Raw genomic sequence first — 11,371 nt, 5'->3', positions numbered from 1 at the left:
TGAACAATTCAAAATTTCTTTTGAATTACTTTGAGGAGTCTCTATTAGAACGAGGCCAGTACATGGATGACTAATCAGACAATACATCAGAAAGAAGTGGGTTTTTCAGCATGTCTTCTCCTCCATACCTCAAATTGAGTGGCAAAAATGGGTAAAGATCAAATATAGTATTCCAGTAGAAGAGATAAAACGAAAAATCTGACCAATGCTTTGTAATGAGAACATTTACATGTGCTTTAGATCACATCATTCTGCTCACTGCATTCCTTTCCCTCTATGCATCATCCTATTGTTGCACTTTGCGAAAGCTTGTTCTCAATGAGGGTGTACAAGGCTATATAAGTCTTTTATCTGTACTAAGTCAGTGTGTTCCCTTAATTATATCTGAACCTACATCACTGCAGCTAAAGTGGAACTTCGACATGTAGGACAGTTTTAAGTCTTCAAGCCCAAGAAAATCTTTATATTGGATACTATAACTTACTACTATACAAAATTTACACCATACTGGTGGACTAATCCAATTAAAGCCTTCTGTCTGTCACCTCCTTAAATTCCAGTATAAGCAGAAGTATGTATCCATTTTAGCTCAAAATCCAGGAAATGGTTGCTGTGGGCAACACATTTAGTAGGAAGGCTTACATAAATCTGACGGCCTTCCAGGCATTAGGGCTGTCTGTCCTTTCATTTAGGGTCAACTAAATCCCATTAAATTGCTAATCAGACAGTCTAAGTAGTTGTGATAAAATCCTTATGCTGATGCAAAGGAAACTACAGTCACAGAGATATCTGAAACAAAGTCAATGCTAGTTAGTGGGCAAGATGGTTTCCACTGGAATAAAATGAAAAGCTAAAGCATTCCATTAAACATGGCACCATAATGCACAGAGAAAATTTCACAGACAGTATAATTTTTCCATCTTCTAACTTCTGTGATTCTGTTAGCTATTAATCTCTAAGCAAATGTTTCTGTTTATTCCCTAGACCTGCAAGCAGTTGTCTGTTTCCTGTGCAGAGCAAAGACAATATGCAAGTACTTCCTAAAGCATACAAGGACATGGATGGCTTATATTGGTATAACTCAAGCAAACAAACAAAAAATAACAAACCTAGCAGAAACACTAAGGAATCAATTAATTTTCATTTGCATGGAATTTACTTGTAAAAATAAGTTAGAGTGCCCAGTGCTTACTTGTTGGGCACTGAAGAGATTTGCAATAGCCATAAAACCACGTGTGGGCCAACCAGTTAGACATGGAAGAATTGTTTCCACAAGATTTGGAAGTGCCAGCTACTGACATACTTAATAGTGTGTTCATCATATATGTATGAGTACTTGTGAAAGTTTCTTTCAGTTCAGATACAAATGTGTTGCTACAAATTTCTCACATTATTTTTCTTTTTTGTTATTTAAGTTTTCTGCCTTGAATATATAAGAATAAAACCTTGAGTCTTTCTCTGACCTTTCATATGTTTGTTTTTGCATTTGTTTTAGCTCTCTCTCTTATTTTTAAATTTTATTTCTTGCTTCTTATACAATGTTCAGCTTCTTCACCACTTGGGTGTCACTTGCTAATGTAGATGGTTGTGGAATTGTGATAGTAAGTATGATTATTCTGTGAGCAGTGGAATTATTGCTGTTTATGGAGCTGCTAATGCCACATGGAGTTTTCATGCTGCTGGAGTGCTCAAACTAGCTCTCTCTTATATGGCTCTTCAATGTCTATAATAAAATTCCTACCATGCTTTTTTTTGTGTCAGGGCACTAATAGGGTCATTCATCCAGACTATTTTCATGACACTTGTAGGTTGTTTATGCCTTTGAAGCCACTGTCCATCTGTCAAATCGGCTGGAATTGTCCAAAATGAGTTAAATGGAAAATGCAGCTAGACAGAGAAGTATGTTTGCATATAAAAACCCATGAAAAGCACTATTTCATGAATCTCATCTGTTTTGATAGCTGGAAAAAAAAATGCAATCTAAGTTAAGATAGGGAGAACATTTTTCAGAGGTATCAGCTTTAAAGAAACATGGTGAAGAATGAAAATGGATTGGTCAGCTGCCTAACCACAAGAATCAGACACTATTTTAGAAACTCAAACATATTGTATCCAGCCTCCAGCAGCCTTTTCCTAAGTGTCTTATATAGCATCTGTTTACAACTGCCCTCACAGCTGTCTTTTGATAGTCAGGTCATCTGAAATAAAAATAAATGTGTGTGTTTGGGCAATTGAATCACTCCCTTAGAATTCTGGTCCTTCGAGACAGTGAATATCTTCAAAGAGATAACTGTGCCTCTCTAACTGTGACTGTTATGGAAATGACAGCAGTAGCAATCAACAGAAATAACTTTGTCCCACATCGTCCCAACAGGGACATTGCATTTGAGGCTTCTGGAAACAAGGATTACAGATTTTATAAAGCCAGGCAGTATAAATACCTGATTCTGTTAATGGCAATTTTCTGCCCCCTTGTGCAGTTCTTAATTTCTTCTCTTTCCATGGAGGCTTTCCTCCAAAACTTAGAGGACTTTAGTACAGGAAAAATTGCAAATCCTATCCCTTAGGCTGAAAGTAGATAGTGTCATCCATATAGGATATTTCATTATTTATTATCTCTTCAGGTTTCAAGCAACATGACTGGAGAGAAAGGACATTAATCAAGTTTTCATCATCCACTTTTCTCTCAGGTTTATAAATCACACCACCACTGACATAATGAATGTCTTTTCGTAGGCTAAGAACTTTCTTAGGAGCTCTCCAAGGACGAGGTACCAGGAGAGTCTCTTTGCTAACTCTGCCTCTATTTAAATTTCACCTAAAATGAAAAAAAAAAATTGAAAACTGTAGGCATTCAGATGAAAATGGAGGTGTCTTTTTCAGAAACAAAAGGAACCCGAACAAAACAAAGCAGTAAAACAAGCTATCCTTCCTGTCAAAATGGTTCTCACATGGGGAAGAAGTTTTCTGAAAAACACTGAGTAAGAGAAAGGAGCAATAACAAAATGCTGTGAATGTCCAGGCTAAGAGGGTCATCTCAGTGATTGTTGCCATAGATGTGCTCTGGATAAAATTTGTTATCCATAAAATTTGTCAAAGACCTGGAACTCAGCAGTCTACTTGCTTTAGCTTGACACACTCAGTTCTTGATGATGTGTCTGTGTTGGAGCCAGCTGACCTTAGCTCCATGGGACACAGGGAAAGCTTCCAGCAGCTTCTCAGAGAAACCACCTCTAGAGCCCCCCTGCTACAAAAACCTTGCCAAGTAAACCAAATACAGCTGTGGAGGGACACAGGCCTGTCTTGAGTGCATCAGTGAAGAGACAGTTATTGTACAGATTTTTCTGAAGTAAACTCACACTTGACCCTTACAACTGTTTTTGACCTTGTTGTTGCATCAGTGATATCCAGTGATGCTCTTCAGTGCTCCTGTATCCATTTATATTTGGCGGTCATTGCAGAGATTTTTCTTCATGAAAACCACTGCAGTTACATATTTGAAAGCTATAAACTTCACAAACCATTTCCTCATATTCAGTTGCTTTCATTCAGTTTTTCAGGTTTGCTGATCAAATCTGTTCTGCTGATATTTGACCATATTACATCATTATTCTTTGCTGGTGCCTAAAGAACTTCAGTTGTTACGATGTGCACTCTCAACCAGTGGGACTTCCAACGTTTTATTGTAACTAGAGGCTGAAAGTTCATGAGTCCTTGTTTACCTGTTCTTATGTTTGAAAGATCGTGGTGACCAGGAGAGACAGCTGAGGGCTCGAAAAAAGCAAACAGCACTTTTATCTTCACAAAGGACAAGACAGAGGATCTGGGAAGTTATAAGGCAGTCAGTTTCACCTTGACCCCAAGGAAGTGCAACTTCCTTGTTATGAAGCAAATAAGCCTGGAAAACATTTGCAAATACATGAAAATTAGGAAAGTAAATGGTCATAGTCAGCGTAGATTGATGGAGAGGAAAGCAAGTTAGCTAACCTGAGGACCTTCTATGATGAGATGACTGTCTTGATGGATGTGAAGAGAAGAGGAGGTACTCCTTGTATTGACTTTAGCAAGGCTTTTTTTCTCCCATAACATCCTCATAGACAAATTAATGAAACATTGACTAAGTGGAGGATGAGGTGGACTAAAAAGTGCAGCTGCGCTCAGATGGTTGTCACTACACAAAGTCCAGCTGGAGACAAGGAACTACTGGTGTGCTGCAGGGCTTGACTCTAGAGAGACCCATACTGCTTAGCATCTTTGTTATATCCTGGTGAGGGGACAGAGAGTATTCACAGCAAATTTGCAAATGATACAAAATTGGAAGGCTGTAAGTTGGTGTATTAATTTGGAGCCAATTAGAGATGCAGTAACAGGCAGGGTATATTTTCTCTGTAGCAAACATGATTATTTGAACATTTGTCGTAATGGGTATACATATAGGCAACAGCCAAAGGAAGAAAAAAAATTAGTACAAGTTCTAAGTCTTATCTGACGGTCACTTAATCAAGTAGTTGGAGAATTTTGCTAATGCTATTGTCAATTTGAGCTTTAGGGCTTACACTGAGGGGCCCTAAGGACAGTATTACATCCCATAATGGCTATATGTAATTGCTACGGAGGCATTTTGGACTAAACGTCTGGAATGTTTAAGATTCACAAAGAATATTTTTGTATGTCATTTGCATGTATCTGACTGCATCAAAAATGGTTCCTAAAACTGGAATGAGCAGGTTGTCTAAGATAATTTCCTCAATTCCTCTTGAAAGTGCTCCTGGGGAGAGAGCAGGGAAATTGTATTTCAGAGCCAATCAGAAGTTCAGCAGTAGCTGTACACATGCTGGGCATCAACCCTTTACTCAAAGAGTTGCCCTTGTACTTTCAATGAATACAGAAAAGAAAAATAGAAATAAGGCTGTTATGAGAAACTCAGATTTCCATTTGCAGTCTACATGGTCCTACTGTCTTCAAATAGTAATTTTAAGTAGTTGTTTTGCACAAGGACATTTAGGCCTGTTATGACCTCAGTAAAAAAGTCACTAAAGCTCTATAAAGTATCCTTTCAAATACTATGTATTAGAGGTAACACTGGAAAGAGAGAAAGAAAGAATATAGACAATCTTATGTCCCTTCAGATGCTGAGAGTCCTTAGCTGAGCAGCTTTGAACAGATCTCTGATACATACTCTGTACAAATTGTCCAGACCCTGCCCATGAGAAGAGTGGCCCCCTTTGCTATAGGAATTTCTTGAATGAGGATAATTTTTTCATTATTTCTGCTGTCAGAAAAAGGGGATGCTCACATAAAGTTTTGCTGCACTTCTGGATAAAGACAAGAACAGGAAGGTGTTGCAATTGCTGGTACCCAGCCGGAGCAGCCTGTGGCAATGTCAGCTGATGTGATCCTTCAGCCAAGGGTTTTGTGCAGCCCAGCACAGGCTGGGAGGGCACCCTGGGTGTGCAGCACGGGACTGCGTGGGACTGGGTTTACTCAGGTAATCTATTTTGCTGACCACTAACTCTTCCATGTAGTATAGTCTCCCAGTCAGGATCACCACAGTGCTAGCTTTTAAACAATATTCATCATAATTTGTTCAGAAATCATTTAGGGGATTTATTAGATTGATTTTACTCAGGCAATGTCTCTTTCATTCTGCTGGCCCAGTTTTACTTTGTTGTGTTGTATGGTATATAAATTCCCCTGGCAACTCCTTTTTCCTTTTATTCTTTTCTAATAAAATGTGTTTATGAACGTAGATTTACATTCAGTATTTCTAATTTAATTTCAAAAATGCATAATTTAAAAAAAAAAATAAGTAGAAAAAGTAAAATATCAAGTACTCCAAAATGTACTTGATTTCAGTATTAGGTTGACATAACATGGAAAGTTTCACTAATTGCAGGCTATCTCAAACACTTTTATTTTTCAAATTGTGACATTCATTTAATTTGTGCTGTTCTAAAGTAAGATATTATTTTGGTATTCTAAACCCTTATCCATCTGTTGAGCAATTATAAAAAAATAATGAAACAAAAATTATTCATAGGAAAAAGAAATCATGCTTTCTGTGAAACATTAAAGATTCTCAGTGATTTTGAAGCCTGACAATGCAGTGCTTCTGAGGTAAACTTCCCCAAATGCTTTGTACTTCCCATATGAAATATGCATAAAAGATGAAAAAGCACCCTCTGCTAAGATATATTGGGTTGTCACTACTAATTGCAGTAGACAAGTTAGTTCTTTGTTGCACTGAGAAAATCACTCCAGCATAAATTCAGAGGCTTCTAATGGAAATCAGTTCAGGTAACTTAATTTTAGTCTTTTTTGAAGATTTTTCTTAAAAGCTGGAAAGAGTAACAAACAAAGAGATCTAAGCAGGCAATGGAAAGAACCCTGGGCAATCAGTGAAGATAACTTTTGTAAAACATCTCTATTCTAAACACAGGACAAAGCAGGGAAAGCCCCTGCGAGGCCAAGCTAGAGACACCAAAAGTGAGGCAAATGAGAACTTTGATTGTCACAGCTGGACTTTTTTGGCACCGTGAGACTATGCTGCAAAACCTGAACTGTGTTTAATGTTGGTTTAAAATAGAGACCTTTCAGAGGCTAGGGGAACAGGCGAGTTGCTACAGTAATGGAAGGGCTCATGCTGTGTTAAACAGGGTGAAAGCACAAGATTTTATTTGCTATGAAGGTGATTGCAGCAGTGGTGAAAACAGATAAAAAGTAAAAACTCTAGGGGGTAGAGCTGTTGGTGTGTATTGAGCAGGAAGGGGTACTGGTGGTTTACAAAAAAAAGTCACTATGAAGTGTTGAGAGTTTACTTCAGGTAAGCTTGTAGATTTGTGGAGTACTTGGCAGTTTTGAGACTGTAACTTGCTTCAAAAGTTACTATCTTGTGCCAGAGATAGTGGTGGAAATATGTGTTTGGCTTAGTCTTTGGCTTTTTCATGTTGTGTGAGACTCAGCGAAACAACTGGTTGGTGAAATATCCTGAAGGCCCTAATTACACTATTGTACTTTGTTATTATTTCCCTACCTCTCCTGTCCTGATTTTTAAGAGGTGAGAGGTGCTTGACTATGGAGATGTTGTCTTGACTGCAGTAATTAGTCTGTTTTGCAGCATCCAGACTGCTAACCCCCAAAGAGGAAATGTATGAGACCTGGTGACTAAGTACAATCAAACACCTCAAAGTGAATGCCTTAGTTCTGAGAGCTTTACCAGAGGTACCATTTTGCTTCATTATGCTCATAAACAGACTCCTTGAGTGAATGGCCCTGCCCTTCTTTTGACAGTAGCTTTGCTGGCAGGTGGATGGTGCTGTATCCTTGGGCCTTCTAACAGCAAAGGAAAGAGCATCAAGGAGTGGTGCAAGAGTTATTCATTTGACTTCAGTTAAGAAAACTGAGTGTCCAATCTAGTGGGATTGATTATTTGCCATCTTTTTTTAATCCAGGGACCACATCTCCTTCAGAAAGCTGGAGATCATGAAAGAATATTATTTATATAGCTGTAGTTAAAGATGATGGTTTACAAAATTGTTCAATCAAATCAAAACTTCCAAAAGAAGGTGCCTCAAGAAGTCACAATCATAAAATTGATTTTTGAGGCTTCTGCATTGTTATGCTTTAAACAAACCCTCTCTTGTATGTACAGGAAGCCTGGAGATGTGTAGCACATCAACATGAAAAAAAGCCAACAAAGCTGACTGCTTGTGGAGTTAAAATAAGCCTGGAGTTACAGTATTCTTTGGATCCCCAGTAAGATGAATCATCCATTCTTCACTTTTAAAGATGTACTTCATGGACAACAAAAAAAACCCCTTTGAAACCAAACCTTTTGTCATCTGAAGCATATTTTTTCATTGACGCAGCACAGCAAGAGAAAGTGCCATGGTTAAAAGATCACACCTTTGTCATATATAAGGAAGGATCAAACATAAATTACTGATCCTTTCATCTTTCTCCCAAGCTAGAACTTTCTATTTTCAGTGTAATGTGCAGAAAGCTGTTTCTTTCAGCTTACAAAATAGACATCTTTGGTGTAGGAATCAAATTAAATAACCACTGGCATCCTTATTTCTCCTAGTAGAGAGTAATGACTCTGAGGAGAAATCTCATTATTAATCACCCAAAAGAGTATGAAAGAATGGCTTTCTGACTGGAGAAACCAAAGAGCGACTTCAGAGATCTGACCCACCTTCAAGTGTGAGAGTTTTTGATCTATGGCTATGTCTGCATTGGCAAGTGCGTTGGCAAGCATAAGGGAGAATGTGGGACAAACTCTGGTGAGTCAGAACTCGGATTTTATGTTTGATTCTTTCTTTTCTTCTATATTTGGGCTTCCATTCCCTATTTTTATTCTAGTCACATCCCATGGACTAACTGTCATTAGCAATTGGAGAGCATTAGTTGTGCTCTTGGAACAAAGCTTACCATTTAGTGTCACCCAAAAAAAATGCAGTTCATGCACTCCATGACTCACTTCATGAAGTGAGTCAAAAAATGGTAATTCAAGTGGACCCATTGACTTCTGCAGAGAGGAGTCGCTTCTTTCCCCTCCATGGTGTAGGTCCTGCGCAGATCAAGCCTTCCCTCAGCTACAACAACCACAGTAAGGAGCAATGGTGGTAGAAACTGAGTGTGATAATTTAGTCTGGAAGAGCCAGTGTCATCTCTTCAAGGCTAGTGTGCAGGTCCTTGTTCCCAGCCTTCTGCCTTGGGCAGTTGCCTCCTTATCCTATTTTTCAAGCCAAGGCTGCCCATATAATTGACTTATTTTTATAACTCAGAGTAAATAACTGGCATTCTTAAATCAGTACTGCTGTGGTTGAACTGATAGGAAATGGAATAATACATATAATTTATAGTATTCTGTATCAATTTATGAGAGTTTTCCTATCTTCCCTGGAATTATAAAATCAACAGCTTTGCAGTGATTTTCTTGTAAGGTCGAAAGGGCAAAACCCATCCTTTCATAGATGAGGCAATTCCCGGTTTTATTATAAACTCCAGTCATCCTTTTTACCTTCAAACAACTTCTTATGGTTTAAAATGTTCAAATTGTTCAGTATTGATTCCCCAAACTCCAAATTTTCTAAACATCACATATCAAATATTGAGTGACTGGGATTTGTTTTATATTCATTTGAATCAAATCCTTCATCAAAATATTTGGTCAACATTCCAGTTACCTTTTAAGTTTAAATTTCTCTGTACCTCTGAATATTTAAGTTCTCTGTACATGTAAGGTTATCACACTGAAAGCTTGCTGACACAGTTGTTTTTTAGTATGACTGAAGCATAAGTTAGTTCTTTTAAAAGTGGTGTTGAATTTAACAACAATGTTTGGTCAACTGCATTTCAGAGGTTTCTGTAAATATCCTGTTTAGTAATATAAATAATTTGTTCGGAGTTGTGTCTGTATTTTGCAATAGTGAAGAACAGTGATGTATATATTGGGTTTTTTGGGGGTTTATAACCATGTAGTTTCTACAGGAGATCTTAGAAGTTCATCTTATTTGTCAGCTAGAGAATGGAGTCTCTTGAAGTCTCCTACAAGCATCTGTTTTGTAGTTTTATTGAACAAATAATTTTGAGATGTCATGTCCGAAGAAGTGGTTTGTATAGTCACCACACTATAAAAAGAGTCTCTAATTGTTTCTTTCTCACTGATCTAGGAAACAAAACAAAGGAAAAATAGAAAGATGTTGCTCTTTGTACTTTTCTATCCATAGATGGAATTTGAGAATGCGGTGTTTTACTATGGTTTTTTTGAACCTGTGTGAAGTTTCATCTGATACCCCTTGTTTATTAAAGGTACAAAATATGATCAATCCAATCATTATTTTATGCACTCTTAGATATGCGTGTTCACATTTCACAACCTCGAGTAGAACAATGGAGAGCTGAAGGCTGGAAGGAAATCCTTCTTGTTTAATACAAAGTCTTTGTCCAAGCTTACTATCCCTTCACTGACTCACTATTGGAAGGATTTTCCCCCTCAAATATTTATAATTTGGCTGTTTTTTCATTTAGCTTTTTAGGCAAGGATGGCAAAAGGCCAAAAAGGGATTATAATAGCCATAACTGTAAACAGGAGTACAGGCCTTGCCTCTTATTCTACTGTATTTGTTGCTCAAAAAATTCCAGACTGAAATAGCAAAATTACTATAGCAAATCATTAGCTTTGTTTGTATTTGCCAGGCCTATTTTTCATGATTAATCAGCCCAAAACATTTATCAGCTAATTGTTTTAAAATGAGTCACTTCACCATTCTCTTTCCAGATATAGAACTGATGAAATGATGAAGGGTGGTGACCAACACTAATACATTTCACAAATGAAATGCAGCCTGATAAAATCACTTCTTACAGTAAACTGGTTTTAGCTTCTGCTGTGTGTGTTACAGTTCATCCTGAACTCACCATAATCTCTTTTTGAACAGGAAAATGCTGGAAGGGAAGCAGACAAATATAGAAGTATAGAATCTGGATGAAGATTTCCCGTGTCTTGGCAAAGGCTGTTGCTGAGTGAATGATTTCACTGCACTTCGTCTTCAGGGGTGAGAGCTTATGGCTCTGTTGTGCAGAAACATCATTTACTTTTCTATGCAAGCAGCCCATTGTTTACATGTGAATGGGAGCCAGGCTTCTGGAAAATGACACAATCTTCTTCAGAGAACAGGATGTCTCCCAGTCTGTCTCTGCAGAAATTTTGGAGCAGATATCTGATCTTTAGCTGGATTAAATCTAAACTTCATAAATTCATAAAAGCAGAGTATGAAGCTTCTCAAATCTACTTGTCCATATGACTCACAACAGTCCAAACATTTTCTTCATTAATGAAATAGTTTGAGTTTTGTGCAGTTAAACAAAAAAAAAAAGCATGAAGGACTAGAAATAAATAAGACAGAGAAGAAGAAAGCAATACTGGAGATGAAACAGAGATAAGAAATCACAGTAGAAAGAAAGAAGGAGAATGATAGAAAAGAAGGAAAAAGAGACAAGTAATATAATGAAATAACACCAAAAATACATTTTCATTAATGTATAAATGATTTTCTATATTCATTTATAAATGTAAAAATTTTTTTTTCTCTCTAAAACAATGCACTGGATATTAAGTAAAAGACTGAAGGAAAAAAGTTGCAATGTAAGACTCAATGTAAGGAAAATAACTTTGGAAATATTACAAATAAGACAATTTGTAAACAATATTACAAATAACATATTTTAAGATGTCAAAATGAATAGTGTAACAATTAAGAAACCTGAACCACTGGTTTTATGCTTCAGTGACTTTCAGAGATCTCAAAATAATTCTGAATTTTGTGAGACAAGATTTTGGGGGTGCTCATCTGTGTGGAAATAGTGG

The 11,371-nt window shown here is 37.2% G+C and overlaps 1 long non-coding RNA gene across 1 annotated transcript; it reads left to right on the top strand.

Moving 5' to 3' along the window:
* The first annotated feature begins 7,357 nt into the window (after positions 1-7,357).
* Positions 7,358-10,893, top strand: LOC108447975. Its single transcript, XR_001863721.1, has 3 exons — positions 7,358-8,282; positions 9,675-9,813; positions 10,443-10,893. It is a non-coding gene; the product is annotated as an uncharacterized LOC108447975 (long non-coding RNA).
* The last annotated feature ends 478 nt before the right edge of the window (positions 10,894-11,371 follow it).

The sequence above is a fragment of the Corvus brachyrhynchos genome, unplaced genomic scaffold (genome assembly GCF_000691975.1).
Source record: "Corvus brachyrhynchos isolate BGI_N302 unplaced genomic scaffold, ASM69197v1 scaffold14, whole genome shotgun sequence".
In the NCBI taxonomy this organism is placed as follows: Eukaryota; Metazoa; Chordata; class Aves; order Passeriformes; family Corvidae; genus Corvus; species Corvus brachyrhynchos.
The sequence above is the reverse complement of the archived record's forward strand: the minus strand, read 5'-3'. Positions and strand labels throughout refer to the sequence as shown.